This window comes from Schistocerca serialis, chromosome 7 (assembly GCF_023864345.2).
Source record: "Schistocerca serialis cubense isolate TAMUIC-IGC-003099 chromosome 7, iqSchSeri2.2, whole genome shotgun sequence".
Lineage (NCBI taxonomy): Eukaryota > Metazoa > Arthropoda > Insecta > Orthoptera > Acrididae > Schistocerca > Schistocerca serialis.
In genome coordinates this window covers 427116420-427136557 of record NC_064644.1, presented here as the reverse complement: position 1 = coordinate 427136557, position 20138 = coordinate 427116420, and the positions used below count along the sequence as shown (strand labels likewise).

Genomic DNA, 20138 nt, shown 5'->3' with positions numbered 1-20138 from the left:
ATGGACTCAGAACAATCAAACTGGGATTCGAATCCGAAACACTCCAGCAGATTAAAAAAAAATGTTTCAAATGGCTCTGAGCACTATGGAACTGAACATCTGTGGTGATCAGTCCCCGTCTCCATGAAGCTGGGCTACGGTCCCGCACACCGTTAGGCCGTCTTCCGCTCACGCCCCAACATCGTGCAGCCCGCCTCCTCGCCGATACCCCAGGAGCCAAAGTGTCCCTAATTTGCTGGGAAGTGGCGGTGCGGTCCCCTACGGCACTGCGTAGGATCCTACGGTCTTGGCGTGCATCCGTGCGTCGCTGCGGTCCGGTCCCAGGCCGACGGGCACGTGCACCTTCCGCCGACCACTGGCGACAACATCGATGTACTGTGGAGACCTCACGCCCCACGTGTTGAGCAATTCGGCGGTACGTCCACCCGGCCTCCCGCATGCCCACTATACGCCCTCGCTCAAAGTCCGTCAACTGCACATACGGTTCACGTCCACGCTGTCGCGGCATGCTACCAGTGTTAAAGACTGCGATGGAGCTCCGTATGCCACGGCAAACTGGCTGACACTGACGGCGGCGGTGCACAAATGCTGCGCAGCTAGCGCCATTTGACGGCCAACAACGCGGTTCCTGGTGTGTCCGCTGTGCCGTGCGTGTGATCATTGCTTGTACAGCCCTCTCGCAGTGTCCGGAGCAAGTATGGTGGATCTGACACACCGGTGTCAATGTGTTCTTTTTTCCATTTCCAGGAGTGTATAATGTCATTGTTAGTAGGGTTCAGCATAGCGTAGTTAGTAAATGCTCCGCTTTGCGGAAAAGAGGACTGAATGCTATAGGGTTCGTGTCCTACCGTATTCAAACTTTTCTTCCCCTACGTGTCTTCTAAAAGATTGTGCGACTTCCTCATCAAATAATTTCTGTAATATTTAATGTTATGTAAATACAAGTGCACCCTCTGTCAGGAGTAAATTTGTTCTGTCAGGAGTGAGTTTGTTCCATTGGGGAACTTTTATAACCTGATGTCCTAACTGACTGGGCATGTACTGTATCTTTCATATTTGTCTCATTACATCTTCATAGATACAGTTTTTACTTCCGGTATGTATGTCATGTACAGAACAACACGACTAGCGGATGGACAAGTGGGCAAACGTGTGTTTTAATAGAGCTGAAGGAAGAATTTTATGCACGTTGGTCTTCGTAAACGCACTGTATGGCACGCGAACCAAATATATCTGACAACTGCCGTTGGAGAGCGCTGAGAGAGCAAGATCGCGTTACCCAGCTAGTGGCGTGTGCAGACGGCGTTGTGCGACTCTTGACGCAGATATCCCGTCTGCGTGCTCGTCAACATTAGCTGCCTCTTCCCTTGTGACAACTGCTTTATGGTTGTCGCTCTGGCCAGAAGTCATTCAGGCCCGCTTGAGAAAGTCCAGCTGCTTCAGCTCTCTTAGCCAAGCACGCGCTCGACGCGGCTACTGCGAAACTCAAAATGCCCTGCGGACACCGGCGGAAAGGACCATCACTGCATAAAAACTATAAACCTATTAGGCTCCTAATGTATAAGATATTCACGAAAATTATCTCTTACCGAGTAGGAAAATAAAAAAGAACAACACATTACATTTTAAGTATCCAAAGCGACAAGCTGGCTTTTAGAAGCGAATATAGAACACTGGACCATTTGTAAATCGTGAACTATATTATAGAACGGAGCAATAGAATGAATTAACAATCTTTATGGAATTCATAGAGTTTTAAAAGAGTTTTTGACTCATTTCAGTTTAATTGTGCACCGTCAGCGGTTGAGGAAAAAAGGCACTGATTCAACCTATCTGAGTAAATAAAAAAAAAAAAAAAAAAAAAAAAAAATGGTTTAAATGGCTCGGAGCACTGTGGGACTTAACAGCTGTGGTCATCAGTCCCCTAGAACTTAGAACTACTTAAACCTAACCGACCTAAGGACATCACACACATCCATGCCCGAGGCAGGATTCGAACCGGCGGCCGTAGCAGTCGCACGGCCGGCGATAATGTAATCACATGTCAGTTCTAGTATAATATATTTATCCAATGAATACCCGTTTATCATCTGCATTTCTTCTTGGTGTAGCAATTTTAATGTCCAGTAGTGTAATTTCGGAACAGCATCATCATTTCCTCCCCACTCCTACCACAACAGAATCGATACCACAAAGAATCACTGCTGTATTACGTTCCAGAGGTGGACACCACGCTTGTAAATAGGTGGTCGCAATGTTTCAGGCTCACGAATGTAAGTGAAGACTATGGTGGCGACCTAATAGAAGGTGGGTCAATGATATCAGAGCCAAACAGAAGCAATATACTGTCGCACATCTAAAAATGCGACGCCTGAAGGGTAACAGAACACCAGCCAGAACGAAGCGCCGATATGGCAGGGGCAGCATGGACTGCCGCACAGTCTAAAGACAGACGTGGCGTAGCCCGTGGGACTTTAGTACAAAAATGGTTCAAATGGCTCTGAGCACTATGGGACTTGACATCTATGGTCATCAGTCCCCTAGAACTTAGAGCTACTTAAATCTAACTAACCTAAGGACATCACACACATCCATGCCCGAGGCAGGATTCGAACCTGCGACCGTAGCAGTCGCGTGGCTCCGGACTGAGCGCCTAGAACCGCTAGACCACCGCGGCCGGCTTTAGTACAGACAGCGATCCAAGAGGGACGTCTATGTAGGTCAGGCCCATGGCCTGGATTTGTAGTAGTCACTCTGCCTCTGCTTTTACTCATACTTAGCCATGTACCTGCCTCCATGAGATTTTGCAGTCAAGAGTAGTGTACTTTCATTCAAGTCGTTATCCAATTCTGTCTCAGGAGAGCAATTAAAAATTGTAGTTATTCAAATCTTGCCTTTGTTCGATTATTTCCCGACCGAGTTCCAATTAGCAATCTCCATGTTAGCTGACTCGACGGACCTTCTCAAGTTCCCAGTGTCATTGTCTAGACCGCTTGCTTGACATAATGAAAGAATGTAATGCATGCAAAACTCGGAAAGAGGTCTTTATCAAAGGAGTGGATGTTCAAATGGTTCAAATGGCTCTGAGCACTATGGGACTTAACATCTGAGGTCCTCAGTCCCCTAGAACTTAGAATTACTTAAACCTAACTAACCTAAGGACATCACACACATCCATGCCCGAAGCAGGAATCTAACCTGCGACCGTAGCGGTCGCGCGGTTCCAGGCTGAAGCGCCTAGAACCGCTCGGCCACACCGGCCGGCTAAGGAGTGGATGTCAAATGGGTGATGATGAAGATGGTGGATGAAGATGATAGTGATGATTATGATGGCGATGACGATTTCAGGCAGGGATGGCTAAGAGGCACAACCCTTTTTTGAAGAACTAATCGTACCCTGCTTCCCTGGGCTGCACCTTTGCCTGACAAGTCACCTACTGAGCGTGTGTTGGATATTCGTGGTTGCCAACTTCTTCGTCACATTCCTCCAGCCCACTGTTGATGGTATGTGGTCTCGTGTAAAATCTATGTGGAGGAAGATAGGAATGTACCCAGCCCCTGATTCAGGGTCACAAGGCTTCAAGGCTGTAGCATACAACACTGAATTCGCACAGTTAGAGATCACGTAATTTTATCTAATTTTAATATACGTTAAGAGCTGTGACAACTCTTTTAAAAAATGGTTCAAATGGCTCTGAGCGCTATGGGACTAAACATCTATGGTCATCAGTCCCCTAGAACTTAGAACTACTTAAACCTATCTAACCTAAGGACATCACACAACACCCAGTTATCACGAGGCAGAGAAAATCCCTGACCCCGCCGGGAACCGAACCCGGGAGAGAACTTTTTCGTCTTCGCTACGTTGAAACACATCTCTTCTAGTGCAAGCTGTTTGCTATTACCAACCAACCACACAAAGCAGTAAGCAAATAAGCGAACACATGAGAACACAGTTTTCTGTTACTGTGAAACAGCTGTCTACCAAACTGGTACTCTCAAATTTCCATGCCCGTAGGATATATTCATTAAAATTACATCCTTATACCAATTTACTGTCAATAGTTTCGATACAGAAACAGTCTTTCCTACAGATGAAGAATGATGTGACTACGTGGTGGATATTCGGTTTGTATAAGGTTATGAATACGAAGGTACGGCAGAGAGTTTCTTACTGTGAACAGTTCAGTAACAGAGTTCTTCTCATCAGTATTGACAGCTAGCCGACATCGGCAACAGTGACTGAGGTATACATGCCGACGTCGCAAGCAGAAGATAAAGAGACAGAGAAAGCATACGAGAATATTGAACGGGTAATTCAATAAACACTAGTTGCCATAAAAATTGCTACACCAAGAAGAAATGCAGATGATAAACGGGTACTCATTGGACAAATATATTATACTAGAACTAACATGTGATTACATTTTCACGCAATTTGCGTGCACAGATCCTGAGAAATCAGTACCCAGGGCAACCACCTCTGGCCGTAATAACGGCCTTGATACGCCTCGGCATTGAGTCAAACAGAGCTTGGATGGCGTGTACAGGTACAGCTGCCCATGCAGCTTCAACACGATACCACAGTTCATCAAGAGTAGTGACTGGCGTATTGTGACGAGCCAGATGCTCAGCCACCATTGACCAGACGTTTTCAATTGGTGAGAGATCTGGAGAATGTGCTGGCCTGGGCAGCAGTCGAACATTTTCTGTATCCAGAAAGGCCCGTACAGGACCTGCAACATGAGGTCGTACATTATCCCGCTGAAATGTAGGGTTTCGCAGGGATCGAATGAAGGGTAGAGCCACGGGTCGTAACACATCTGAAATGTAACGTCCACTGTTCAAAGTGCTGTCAACGCGAACAAGAGATGACAGAGACGTGTAACCAATGGCACCCCAAACCATCACGCCGGGTGATACGCCAGTATGGCGATGACGAATACACGCTTCCAATGTGCGTTCACCGCGATGTCGCCAAACACGGATGCGACCATCATGATGCTGTAAACATAACCTGGATTCATCCGAAAAAATGGCGTTTTGCCATTCGTGCACCCAGGTTCGTCGTTGAGTACACCATCGCAGACGCTCCTGTCTGTGACGCAGCGTCAAGGGTAACCGCAGCCATGGTCTCCGAGCTGATAGTCCATGCTGCTGCAAACGTCGTCGAACTGTTCATGCAGATTGTTGTTGTCTTGCAAACGTCCCAATCTGTTGACTCAGGGATCGAGACGTGGCTGCACGATCCGTTACAGCCATGTGGATAATGTGCCTGTCATCTCGACTGCTAGTGATACGAGGCCGTTGGGATCCAGCACGGCGATCCTTATTACCCTCCTGAACCCACCGATTCCATATTCTGCTAACAGTCATTGGATCTCGACCAACGCGAGCAGCAATGTCGCGATACGATAAACCGCAATCGCGATAGGCTACAATCCGACGTTTATTAAAATCGGAAAACGTGATGGTACGCATTTCTCCTCCTAACACAGGGTATCACAACAACGTTTCTCCAGGCAACGCCGGTCAACTGCTGTTTGTGTATGAGAAATCAGTTGGAAACTTTCCTCATGTCGGCACGTTGTAGGTGTCGCCACCGGTGCCAACCTTGTGTGAATGTTCTGAAAAGCTAATCATTTGCATATCACAGCATCTTCTTCCTGACGGTTAAATTTCGCGTCTGTAGCACGTCATGTTCGTGGTGTAGCAATTTTAATGGCCAGTAGTGTATAAGGGGAGACGAAAACCTAACCGTTATGGGGGACTGAAATGCTGTTGTGGGGGAAGAAGTAGAAGAAACGGTTACGGGAGGATATGGGCTTGGTAACAGGAATGAGAGACAGGTAAGACTAATTAAGATCTGCAATAAATTTCAGCTAGTAATAGCGAGCACTCTGTTCAAGAATCACAAGAGGAGGAGGTATCCTTCAAAGAGCTCGGGAGATTGTGGAAGATTACAGTTAGATTAGATCACGGTGAGGCAGAGATTCCGAAACCAGATATTGGATTGTAAGGCGTACCCAGGAGGAGATCTCAACTCAGATCACAGTTCAGTAGTGATGAGGAGTAGGCTGAAGCTAGAGAGACTAGTTAGGAAGAATTAACGAGAAAAGCAGTGAGATACGGAGGTACCAATGAGTGTAGAGCTACGCTTGAAGTTCTCGGATGCTATAAATACTGCGATAAGGAATAGTTCGGTACCCATTTCAATTGAAGAGGAATGGACATTTCTGGACTGGACATCACGGAACTTAGAAAGGATTCAAGGAAGAGAGCTGCGAGGAAACAATAGGTAACAGATGAAATACTTCAGCTGATTGCTGAAAGAAGGCAGTACAAAAATGTTCGGGAAAATTCAGGAATACAGAAATACAAGTGACTTATGAATGAAATAAATAGGAAGTCTACGTTAAATGACTGCGTAAAAAACGTGAAAATTGAAAAAGAAATGATTGTCAGAAGAACTGACTCAGTATATAGAAAAGTCAAAAACAATCTCCCGTGAAATTAAAAGCAACGGCGATAACATTAGGAGTGCAATGGGAATTTCTCTGTTAAACGCAGAGGAGAGAGCCGATGGCTGGGAAGAGTACGCTGAAGGTCTTTCTGCGGGGGAGGACTTCCCTGATGACATGATAGAAGAAGAAACACGGAAGAGATAACGTATTACAGTCAGAATTTAAAAGAGTTTTAGAAAATTTAAGATAAAATAATTCAGAAGGGATAGATAAAACTCTATAGGGATGACTAAAATCATTGGTGCAAGTGGCAACAAAACGACTATATACACCACCAGAGTTCCGGAAAAACATCATACACACAGTCCCAAGGATTGCAGGAGCTGACAAGTGCGAGAATTATCGCACAATCAATTTAACAGCTCATGCGTCCTAGTTGCTGACAAGTATAATATACAGAAGTATGGAAAAGAAAATTGAGGATGTATTAGAGGACGATCAGTTTGGCTTTTGGAAAGGTAACGGTACCAGAGAGGCAGTTCTGATGTTGCAGTTGATATTGGAATCAAGATCGAAGAAAAATCGAGACACGTTCATAGAATTTGTCGATCTGGAAAAAGATGTTCGAAATTCTGAGAAAAATAGGTCTAAGATACAGGGAAAGGCGGATAATTTATAGTATGTAGAAGAGCCGAGAGGAAACAGTAAAAGTGGAAGAAGAAGCACGAATTGCTCGGGTTAAATTGGATGTAAGACAGAGATATATAATATTTCCTATACATCGAAGAAGCAACAACGGAACTAAAAAAAAAAAAAAAAAAAAAAAAGTTTCAAGAGAGAAATTAAAATTAAGATTCGCTGACGACATTGCAATCTCGAGTGAAACTGTTGAATGGAATGAACAGTCTGATGGGGACAGAATATGGACTGAGAGTAAATCGAGGAAAGACGAAAATAATGGCAAGTGGGAGAAACGAAAACAGCGAGAAATTTAACATGAAGATTTGTGATTCTGAAGTAGATGAAGGTAAGCCATTCTGCTATCTAGGTAGTAAAATAACTGGTGACGGACAGAGCAAGGAGGACATCAAAAGCTGACTAGCATTGGCAAAAAGGACACTTCTGGTCTAGAGAAATATACTAGCACCAAAAATAGACCTTAATTTGAGCAATAAATTTCTGAGAATATATGGAGCACAGCATTGTATGGTAGTGGAAAGGACTATGGAAACATCGGAACAGAAGATAATCGAAGCATTTGAGATGTGTTGCTATAGAAGAATGTTGAAAGTTAGGTGAACTAATAAGGTAAGAAGTGAGGATGTTCTCCGCCGAATCGGCTAGGAAAGGAATACAGGGTGAGTCACCTAACTTTATCGCTGGATATATTTCGTAAACCACATCAAATACTGACGAATCGATTCCACAGGCCGAATGTGAGGAGAGGGGCTAGTGTAATTGGTCAATACAAACCATAAAAAAATGCACGGATGTATGTTTTTTTAACAGAAACCTACGTTTATTTAAATGGAACTTCGTTAGTTTTGTTAGCACATCTGAACATATAAACAAATACGTAATCAGTGCCATTTGTTGCATTGTAAAATGTTAATTACATCCGGAGATATTGTAACCTAAAGTTGACGCTTGAGTACCACTCCTCCGCTGTTCGATCGTGTGTATCGGAGAGCACCGAATTACGTAGGGATCCAAAGGGAACGGTGATGGACCTTAGGTACAGAAGAGACTGGAACAGCACATTACGTCCACATGCTAACACCTTTTAATTGGTCTTTTTCACTGACGCACATGTACATTACCATGAGGGGTGAGGTACACGTACGCACGTGGTTTCCGTTTTCATTACGAATTGGAATAGAGGGTGTCCCGACATGTCAGGTCAATAGATGTTCAATGTGGTGGCCATCATTTACTGCACACAATTGCAATCTCTGGCGTAATGAATGTCGTACACGCCGCAGTACATCTGGTGTAATGTCGCCGCAGGCTGCCACAATACGTTCTTTCATATCCTCTGGGGTTGTAGGCACATCACGGTACACATTCTCCTTTAACGTACCCCACAGAAAGAAGTCCAGAGGTGTAAGATCAGGAGAGGGCCGGCCGACTTACGCGTCATCCACGTCCTATGAAACGCCCATCGAACGTGTACCTCACCCCTCATAGTAATGTACATGTGCGTCCGTGAAAAAGACCAGTTAAAAGGTGTTAGCATGTGAACGTAATGTGTTGTTCCAGTCTTTTCTGTACCTAAGGTCCATCACCGTTCCCTTTGGATCCCTACGTAATTCGGTGCTGTCCGATACAGCGCCGGAGTGGTACTCAAGCGTCAACTTTAGGTTACAATATCTCCGGATGTAATTAACATTTTACAGTGCAACAGACGGCACTGATTACGTATTTGTTTATATGTTCAGATGTGCTAACAAAACTAACTGGGTTCCATTTAAAAAAACGTAGGTTTGTGTTAAAAAACATACTTCAGTGCATTTTTTTATGGTTTGCATTAACCAATTACACTAGCCCCTCTCCTCACGTTCGGTATGTGGAAGCGATTCGTCAGTATTTGATGTGGTTGACGAAATATATCCAGCGGTAATGTTAGGTGACTCAGCCTGTATAAGGAAAACACTGAAAAAAGGGACAGAATTATAGAACACCTGTAAAGACATGGGGGAATAACTAGAGCGAGCTGTACAGGATAACAACTGCAGGGGAAGACAAATAATTGAGGACGTAGTGCTGCTCTAAGGCGAAAAGGTTAGCACAGGAGAGGAATCCGTGGCCAGCCGCAACAAACAAATCTGAAGACTGACGACTCGAAAAAAAGTTACTGGAACTTCTCGGGTACACATCGCGACACAACATGTCCAGAAGACGATCGCGTGCGATTTACCGCCATCTTTCGAACTTAGGGTAAGGTCTCACCATTGGCACGAGGGATATGGGAGCATCACACCGACAGCACTCATGCAGTTGACTGTAGTGCAATGTCTGCAGAAGGAGTGGTCACGTAATGCACTCAAGACAACAGCGTGGCAAGAAGAGTAGGCGACAGGCCCAGAAGAAATACACCACTAGAAGATCGAAGAACTATTCGACTGGTTCCAGCAAACAGAAAGACGACAACAGCTAAAATCCATGCAGAGTTTACGGGCAGAGCGTCACAACGAACAGCCCTGAACACATTACTGGAAGCTCGGTTGAGCTCCCAAGTTCCCATCGCCGTGTACTGTAGGCACCATACCACAGACAAAAAAGATTTACATGGTGTAGAGCAATGATGGAGAGATGGGGGAATGGTGGAGAGATGATTTGGTAGTCGTTGAAGAGATGTTGTATGCTTGCCATTATTTGTCAAGAATTGTAAACCGTACCATCATTACGTTCATGATTAGAATAGTAACTGGCATATTTCAGCAGGATAATCCATGACCTCACACTGTAAATTAGACCACAAATGCCTAGAGGAAAGTACCGATCCTTGACTGGCCTACCTGATCTCATACTGTCAAGAAAGAGCATGCGTAGGGTGCACTGGGAATACGTGTTCTTTCATACCAACTTCGAGCCAGATTCAAATGGTTCAAATGGCTCTGAGCACTATGGGACTCAACTGCTGTGGTCATAAGTCCCCTAGAACTTAGAACTACTTAAACCTAACTAACCTGAGGACATCACACACATGCATGCCCGAGGCAGGATTCGAACCTGCGACCGTGGCGGTCGTGCGGTTCCAGACTGTGGCGCCTTTAACCGCTCGGCCACTCCGGAAGGCTCTTCGAGCCAGAAATCACCATGGAGTGACACAGCATGTATTGTTGGTGCGGCAAGAAATGCCTCTAGATGACATTCGGAGGCTATTGTTTCAGTTCTACAACGAATACAAAAGTGTATATGTGAGGCTTACAGCGTAGCACTACGGAGTAGTGAACGTCAATATATCCTAATAATATCCTTTTAAGTAAGCACCACAAGAAATTAAAAAAGTTGACTTTTCTAATTTTATTTTTACATTAAAGCGTGTATTTCAATCTATGAAGGGCGTTCAATAAGTAACGCAACACATTTTTTCCTCGGTCAATTTAAGTTGAAAAAATGTTGAATTTATTGTGGGGCATCGTGGAACATTCTGCTTCAGCCTCCATAGCTTTCCCATAGTTTCATGAAGCTCCGATAGGTGGAGGGGCTGTACGTAGCTTCAAAAAGCTGTCTATGAAGGAGGCGTGTTCCAAGCAGAGAGTTGTCATTGAGTTTCTTTTGGTGGAAAATCGAGCATCGCAGATATTAATAGGCGCTTACAGAATATCTACGAAGACCTGGAAGTGAACAAAAGCACGGTGGGTCATCGGGCAAGGCGTCTGTCATCATCGTATCAAGGTCACACAAACCTTTCAGGTCTTTCGAGTGCCGGCCAGAAGTACACATCTGTGGCTCCTGCAATGTTGGAACGTGCGGATCACAACTAAAAGCCTCGCTGCATAACTGGACGTCCCTCTTGGTAGTACTGACACACTCGTCTTACTTTATGGTGTAACGCCCAACTCTGAAGTGTATTGTGCTGTCCTCAGGAAATTGAAGAAACGACTTCAGTATATTCTTCGCTATAAAGTTCCAAACGAACTTCTCCTTCCCGATGACAATGCTAGACCACAGACAAGTTTGCACGCCCGAGAGGAGTTCAGAAAACTACGTTGGATCGTTCTTCCTCATCCATCCTACAGACATGTTCTCGCACCCTCCGACTTCTATCTCTTTGGCCCAATCCGCGGGTAGCAGTTGGGGCGTAGCGCCTTTGCATCGTGCCTATTCAGATACGACATTACAGGAGTGTTCAGAGATCCAACATGAGTCACGCGAAGGACAAGTGGCGCCAGATGCTAGTGTGTATGTAGTTTCTAGTGAGGTCACTAGCTGACGGACACTATGTGTGCTGCATTCAATCGTCAATTTTTATTTGGAGATCTGTTTGTTTAATTTTCTAATTGTTAATTAATTACTACCATAATTGTACTTAATTATGAGAGTGAATAAAGTGTGAATGTGAAATACTGTTTCATGTAAAGTTTTTAAACACTGAAGTTATTGGTCACATGAGGAGTATTCGAGAATGATGTGTTTGTTAGTCATTCGTGCCGGGGAATTTGTTATAAACTATTTCATCAGTTTATGGTAGTGGGGAAATGAGGTTATGATTTCGGTAAAATAGTTTTGTTAAGAGGCAACTAATTTTATATTTGTGGGTTTTCAGAATTTATTTATGGTAATTTACTGTCCTGATACAACAACAAATTTTGATTGGTTCTGTGTATATGGGCGGGATTGAGCGGGTTTGATGCTGCCGTCCCATTGGCCGTAACGTTTGTCTGCCAATCAGAAATTAGCATATTCGCACCTATTGTGGGAATAGAAATTTCTTTTATGTAGGGAGATGAGTAGAGTCGGGGCTCGGATCTCGTAATGATCAGACCGTTCGATATATGCTCCGACGAAAAATATTAATATTGTGATATATCGTTTTTTTTTTTTTTTTTTTTTTTTTTTTTTTTTTTTTTTTTTTTTTTTTTTTTTTTTGTCATCAGTCTACTGACTGGTTTGATGCGGCCCGCCACGAATTCCTTTCCTGTGCTAACCTCTTCATCTCAGAGTAGCACTTGCAACCTATGTCCTCAATTATTTGCTTGACGTATTCCAATCTCTGTCTTCCTCTACAGTTTTTGCCCTCTACAGCTCCCTCTAGTACCATGGAAGTCATTTCCTCTTGTCTTAGCAGATGTCCTATCATCCTGTTCCGTCTCCTTATCAGTGTTTTCCACATATTCCTTTCCTCTCCGATTCTGCGTAGACCCTCCTCATTCCTTACCTTATCAGTCCACCTAATTTTCAACATTCGTCTATAGCACCACATCTCAAATGCTTCGATTCTCTTCTGTTCCGGTTTTCCCACAGTCCATGTTTCACTACCATACAATGCTGTACTCCAGACGAACATCCTCAGAAATTTCTTCCTCAAATTAAGGCCGGTATTTGATATTAGTAGACTTCTCTTGTCCAGAAATGCCTTTTTTGCCATAGCGAGTCTGCTTTTGATGTCCTCCTTGCTCCGTCCGTCATTGGTTATTTTACTGCCTAGGTAGCAGAATTCCTTAACTTCATTGACTTCGTGAGCATCAATCCTGATGTTAAGTTTCTCGCTGTTCTCATTTCTACTACTTCTCATTACCTTCGTCTTTCTCCGATTTACTCTCAAACCATACCGTGTACTCATTAGACTGTTCATTCCGTTCAGCAGATCATTTAATTCTTCTTCACTTTCACTCAGGATAGCAATGTCATCAGCGAATCGTATCATTGATATCCTTTCACCTTGTATTTTAATTCCACTCCTGAATCTTTCTTTTATTTCCATCATTGCTTCCTCGATGTACAGATTGAAGAGTAGGGGCGAAAGGCTACAGCCTTGTCTTACACCCTTCTTAATACGAGCACTTCGTTCTTGATCGTCCACTCTTATTATTCCCTCTTGGTTCTTGTACATATTGTATATGACTTGTCTCTCCCTATAGTGCTGGCCGCGGTGGTCTCGCGGTTCTAGGCGCGCAGTCCGGAACCGTGCGACTGCTACGGTCGCAGGTTCGAATCCTGCCTCGGGCATGGATGCGTGTGATGTCCTTAGGTTAGTTAGGTTTAAGTAGTTCTAAGTTCTAGGGGACTAATGACCACAGCAGTTGAGTCCCATAGTGCTCAGAGCCATTTGAACCATTTGAACCATCTCCCTATAGCTTACCCCTACTTTTTTTAGAATCTCGAACAGCTTGCACCATTTTATATTGTCGAACGCTTTTTCCAGGTCGACAAATCCTATGAAAGTGTCTTGATTTTTCTTTAGCCTTGCTTCCATTATTAGCCGTAACGTCAGAATTGCCTCTCTCGTCCGTTTGCTTTTCCTAAAGCCAAACTGATCGTCACCTAGCGCATTCTCAATTTTCTTTTCCATTCTTCTGTATATTATTCTTGTAAACAGCTTCGATGCATGCGCTGTTAAGCAGATTGTGCGATAATTCTCGCACTTGTCAGCTCTTGCCGTCTTCGGAATTGTGTGTACGATGCTTTTCCGAAAGTCAATTGGTATATCGCCAGACTGATATATTCTACACACCAACGTGAATAGTCGTTTTGTTGCCACTTCCCCCAATGATTTTAGAAATTCTGATGGAATGTTATCTATCCCTTCTGCCTTATTTGACCATAAGTCCTCCAAAGCTCTTTTAAATTCCGATTCTAATACTAGATCCCTTATCTCTTCTAAATCGACTCCTGTTTCTTCTTCTATCACATCAGACCACCCTCATAGAGGCTTCAGATGTATTCTTTCCACATATCTGCTCTCTCCTCTGCATTTAACAGTGGAATTCCCGTTGCCCTCTTAATGATACCACCGTTGCTTTTAATGTCACCGCGCGGGATTAGCCGAGCGGTCTTAGGCGCTCCAGTCATGGGCTGTGCGGCTGGTCCCGGCGGAGGTTCGAGTCCCTCCTCGGGCATGGGTGTGTGTGTTTGTCCTTAGGATAATTTAGGTTAAGTAGTGTGTAAGCTTAGGGACTGATGATCTTAGCAGTTAAGTCCCATAAGATTTCACACACATTTGAACATTTTTTAATGTCACCAAAGGTTGTTTTGACTTTCCTGTATGTTGAGTTTGTCCTTCCGACAATCATATGTTTTTCGATGTCTTCACATTTTTCCTGCAGCCATTTCGTCTTAACTTCCCTGCACTTCCTATTTATTTCATTCCTCAGCGACTTGTATTTCTGTATTCCTGATTTTCCCGGAACGTGTTTGTACTTCCTCCTTTCTTCAATCAACTGAAGTATTTCTTCTGTTACCCATGGTTTCTTCGCAGCCACCTTCTTTGTACCCATGTTTTCCTTCCCAACATCTGTGATGGCCCTTTTTAGAGATGTCCATTCCTCTTCAACTGTACTGCCTACTGCGCTATTCCTTATTGCTGTATCTATAGCGTTAGAGAACTTCAAACGTATCTCGTCATTCCTTAGTACTTCCGTATCCCACTTCTTTGCGTATTGATTCTTCCAGACTAATGTCTTGAACTTCAGCCTATTCTTCATCACTACTATATTGTGATCTGAGTCTATATCTGCTCCGGGTTACGCCTTACAATCCAGTATCTGATTTCGGAATCTCTGTCTGACCATGATGTAATATAATTGAAATCTTCCCGTATCTCCCTGCCTTTTCCAAGTATACCTCCTCCTCTTGTGATTCTTGAACAGGGTATTCGCTATTACTAGCTGATACTTGCTGCAGAACTCAATTAGTCTTTCTCCTCTTTCATTCCTTGTCCCAAGCCCATATTCTCCTGTAACCTTTTCTTCTACTCCTTCCCCTACAACTGCATTCCAGTCCCCCTTTACATACTGCATTACCCTTTCAATATCCTCATACACTTTCTCTATCTGTTCATCTTCAGCTTGCGACGTCGGCATGTATACCTGAACTATCGTTGTCGGTGTTGGTCTGCTGTCGATTCTGATTAGAACAACCCGGTTACTGAACTGTTCACAGTAACACACCCTCTGCCCTACCTTCCTATTCATAACGAATTCTACACCTGTTATACCATTTTCTGCTGCTGTTGATATTACCCGATACTCATCTGACCAGAAATCCTTGTCTTCCTTCCACTTCGGTTCACTGACCCCTACTATATTTAGACTGAGGCTTTGCATTTCCGTTTTCAGATTTTCTAGTTTCCCTACCACGTTCATGCTTCTGACATTCCACGCCCCGACTCGTAGAACGTTATCCTTTCGTTGATTATTCAATCTTTTTCTCATGGTTACCTCCCCCTTGGCAGTCCCCTCCCGGAGATCCGAATGGGGGATTATTCCGGAATCTTTTGCCAATGGAGAGATCATCATGACACTTCTTCAATTACAGGCCACATGTCCTGTGGATACACGTTACGTGTCTTTAATGCAGTGGTTTCCATTGCCTTCTGCATCCTCATGTCGTTGATCATTGCTGATTCTTCCGCCTTTAGGGGCAATGTCCCACCCCTAGGACAAGAGAGTGCCCTGAACCTCTATCCGCTCCTCCGCCCTCTTTCACAGGGCCGTTGGCAGAATGAGGCTGACTTCTTATGCCGGAAGTCTTCGGCCGCCAATGCCGATTATTTATCAAAATTTAGGCAGTGGTGAGGATCGAACCCGGGACTGAAGACGTTTTCATTATGAATCAAAGACGCTATCCCTAGACCACGGGCCCGTACATATTTCAGTACTAAAATGTTTCAGAAGTGCCGCAAAGTGTGAAAGAGAATTCGATTTAATGCATGGTGTGAAATTAAGAACTTTTTGTGTCGTTTTAAATAACTAAATTCCGCGAGGCGTGTTGCTTACTCGCGAACATGAACATTTTGTTATGTGAGACTGGTTGTAGCAACATTTGAGTGAGCTATTCTAAAAGAAACAATCTGTTTGTAAACTTTCTGGGAAGGATAATTAATAATTACCCTAAACTGGCTACGGTTATGAATGATGTGTGCTTGTGGACTTTATGACTTTGTGCAGCTTGTAGTAAGGCTTAGTAGTGACAGGTGTATACAAACTTACCGTAATACAGTGAAATATTATGCACAAAATGCTTTCATTGACTATTTCTCCCACAGACAAAACAATTTTTAGTGCGACTTGTGGTTACGAGGTGTATAGCTGTTTTTTCTATAGCTTTTTCCGGCTGAGAACTGCATTTCAGTAACTTCAAGGAGGCATGCGTGTGAGAAGAGATTCACCACCATGTGAGCGGAACTTTGCAATGAACCACCCCGCCATCCACAATGTGTGGATGATGGGGAGGTTATTGATGCAGCAAGACGATGGCTGCGACGTGACCAATAGAGCGATTCCATGCGGGCATACAGACCTTCTCTGTAAGGTGGCGTAACGTCAACGTATTAAACGGAGCTTGTGTTGTCAAAAAGCAGTTTTCAAATCAAAACAGTGGGGAATAATATGTTGTATTGGAATCCTGAATGAAGCCAACCTCATTTCAGAAAAAAAGTGTTGATTTTCTTACTGAACGCTCCTCGTACTTTTCTACATCTTTCCCACCAATAGTAAGGCACCACCAGCTGTGAGTACCATCCTCGTAGTAATCTGTCGCCTGAGGGTGGCTGTCGATAATGTAAACGCTGTGTAACAATTGCATAAAGCACATTTCTTGACACTTGAGGAAACTCATCACGTAACATCTAAATTGTAAAGCGTCCGTTCTCTCTCAGTTTTTCGTCCAGTTTCTGCACCAAATCGTCAGAAGTGACTGAAGGTTGCCCACTTTATTCCTCATTATGAAAGTTCGTACGCCATCTTTAATAGTTCTCATCCCATTTCCGTACATCTTATCACTCATAAGGGTCACGAAGTCTGTTTTATGCAACTGTTACAGAATGTTCAGATTATCGAAAGTTACACTCAGGCGGCAAATTTCTACGAGGATGGTATTTAAAGCTGGTTGAACGATATGATAAATGCTTTAATATTGGTGGGAATGATGTAGAAAGGTAGATCATGTAAGTGGCATTCAAATGAAACCAGGTCAGTTGTGTAAGGTAACAGTAGTTTATACACAGTACACATACTCAAAAATAGTCGTCAAAACTGTTGGCACATTTATCACATTGCGTCATTAACCGGTCGATTCAATCCTTGAAGAAGCTAGTAGGCTGCTGTCGGATCCAGGCCTGGATCCAGTCACACATTCGTCGTCCGTTGCAAATCGATGTGAGTGAATAGATGGTCTCAGAGGTCCAGACACATGAAAATCACAATAAAGCATTCAATTCTGCAACCATTTCCGGTTGGATGACACGAGGATGGTCGTGCGGTAGCGTTCTCGCTTCCCACGCCCGGGTTCCCGGGTTCGATTCCCGGCGGGGTCAGGGATTTTCTCTGCCTCGTGATGGCTGGGTGTTGTGTGCTGTCCTTAGGTTAGTTAGGTTTACGTAGTTCTAAGTTCTAGGGGACTTATGACCACAGCAGTTGAGTCCCATAGTGCTCAGAGCCATTTGAACCATTTTTTTTGACACGAGGAGCCTGTCCAGGACGAGCATCGTCTCCCAGTGACTCGCGCCCCTCAAGGAATCGTTTGCGCCATTCCGCAACACTTGGACGACTCTGACTGTACTCACCGTACACGGCCTTCATCCGTCGATACATTTCACGGTCTCGTTCCCTCCGCCGCCAGAAATTGAGCCACTCCTTGTTGTTCCTGCTTACCCACCTGCCTGTTCGATAGTGGACGATAACTTGTGTGGCCTCCTTCTCTTCGGCGTGAAATCACACTGCCGGTATGCAACATCAAACGGTGCACACAGGTCAGTCTTTCTACAAATAGATGGCGTCACCATAGCCGCAGTTACGTGGTACCACCTCACTTGTAAAGACAAAGGTAGACACACTGACCAGGTTTCATTTGAATGACCCTCATAGTACAAGCTTCCATTTAAAAATAAATTTGCTAAGCAAATTCTCCTTGTTTTATTTTTTTTTCAAAACGCTACTTACTCAAAAAACACGCCTCGTACATCTATCTGAAACATAAATGTTTTAATGGGTTTGTAAATATCTTTGCCGTAAGAGAGCCAGTTCTCGACTATCGAGACTGAATAATCGAATGGAAGGGTGGTGACTAATTTATTAGGATCACGGATTGTTAACGTGACAGCGAGGCTGATGTGTTAGCTTTCGTGTGTGAGGACACGGAGAAGACTTTTAAACTAATATGTTCATCATATCGACATGAGCTGCAAAAAGACAGCGATTAATATTGAGTAAACTGTGAACTGTGCCCTCCGCTTTTATTTTTGGATGAACTAAGACAGTTTCGGCATGTTCAGTGAACGCAAATAGTTGGGTCACTGATGAAACATTGTTTATGCACAATAGTATGTTTGAACATTTCGAGGAGTTTACTTTGATGTGAATAATTCTTGAAATGTGTCGTTTTAATCGTTGAACTCTGATTCGCGAGTGCCATGGTGTGGGACATTGTGAAGGCCGAGCGGTTCTCGGCGCTACAGTCTGGAACCGCGTGACCGCTACGGTCGCAGCTTCGAATCCTGCCTCGGGCATGGATGTGTGTGATATCCTTAGGTTAGTTAGGTTTAAGTAGTTCTAAGTTCTAGGGGACTGATGACCTCAGATGTTAAGTCCCATAATGCTCAGAGCTATTTGAACCATTTTTGAATATATTTCGTAAATACGTGTGTCGCGGGACGCACACCTCACGACATCAAGCTCACGGCGACAACTGCGACAGCACACGAGTTCTCTTATTACCTGCAACAGATATATATGGAATCCGAAACGCGTCATTATCGCCGCACTGTCTCGGTACGAGCTGCCACCGTGTCATCCGCAGCCCACAGGCGTCGCTGGATGCGGATATGAAGGGGCACGAGGTCAGCACACCGCTCTCCCGCCCCTATGTCAGTTTACGAGACCGGAGCCGCTACTTCTGTCAACTAGCTCCTCGGTTTGCCTCACAAGGGCTGAGTGCACCCCGCTTGCCAACAGCACTCTGCAGACCGGATGGTCACCCATCCAAGTGCTAGTCCAGCCCTACAGCGCTTAACTTCGATGATCTGACGCGAACCGGTGTTACCACTGCGGCAAAGCCGTTGGCTAATTGGTTCAAAATGGTTCAAATGGCTCTGAACACTATGCGACTTAACTTCTGAATTCATCAGTCGCAGTCCGCAGCTCGTGGTCGTGCGGTAGCGTTCTCGCTTCCCACACCTGGGTTCCCGGGTTCGATTCCCGGCGGGGTCAGGGATTTTCTCTGCCTCGTGACGACTGGGTGTTGTGTGTTGTCCTTAGGTTAGTTAGGTTTAAGTAGTTCTAAGTTCTAGGGGACTGATGACCATAGATGTTGAGTCCTATAGTGCTCAGAGCCATTTGAACCATTTCATCAGTCGCCTAGAACTTAGAACTAATTAAACCTAACTAACCTAAGGACATCACACACATCCATGCCCGAGGCAGGATTCGAACCTGCGACCGGAGCGGTCGCTCGGCTCCAGACCGTAGCGCCTAGAACCGCACGGCCACTCCGGCCGGCTGGCTAATTGGAAAATACAGCTATAAAATCAGGTTTTCAACTCCAGTAGCTGTTTTCTCTTTGAATAAAATGTTGTTCCAGTCGTAATATTGTAATTCTTCGATCTACGACAAAACTGCCGCTGCGCCGGCCGCTGTGGTCGAGCGGTTCTAGGCACTTCAGTCCCGAACCGCGCTGCTGCTACGGTCGCAGGTTCGAATCCTGCCTCGGGCATGGATGTGTGTGATGTCCGTAGGTTAGTTAGGTTTAAGTAGTTCTAAGTCTAGGTGACTGATGACCTCAGATTCAACAGTACCAACATATACGACTAAATGTAATGTTTGCTCCAAATTCTTCTCCAAAGTTTTTATGGTTATCTGGTTATTTGTAAAAGAGTACACACACACACACACACACACACACACACACACACACACACACACACACACAGTCCAGTTCATTCAGTACTTTAACCATATTTCGCCTATCATAATTTTCACGTAGTAAATAAATATTTTTTTCTGAAGTTAACAG

The 20138-nt window shown here is 44.3% G+C and overlaps 1 pseudogene; it reads right to left on the bottom strand.

The window, feature by feature from the left end:
* Nucleotides 1-19072: 19072 nt before the first annotated feature.
* LOC126413631 (5S ribosomal RNA) lies at nucleotides 19073-19190 on the bottom strand (annotated as a pseudogene).
* Between the last annotated feature and the right edge of the window lie 948 nt (nucleotides 19191-20138).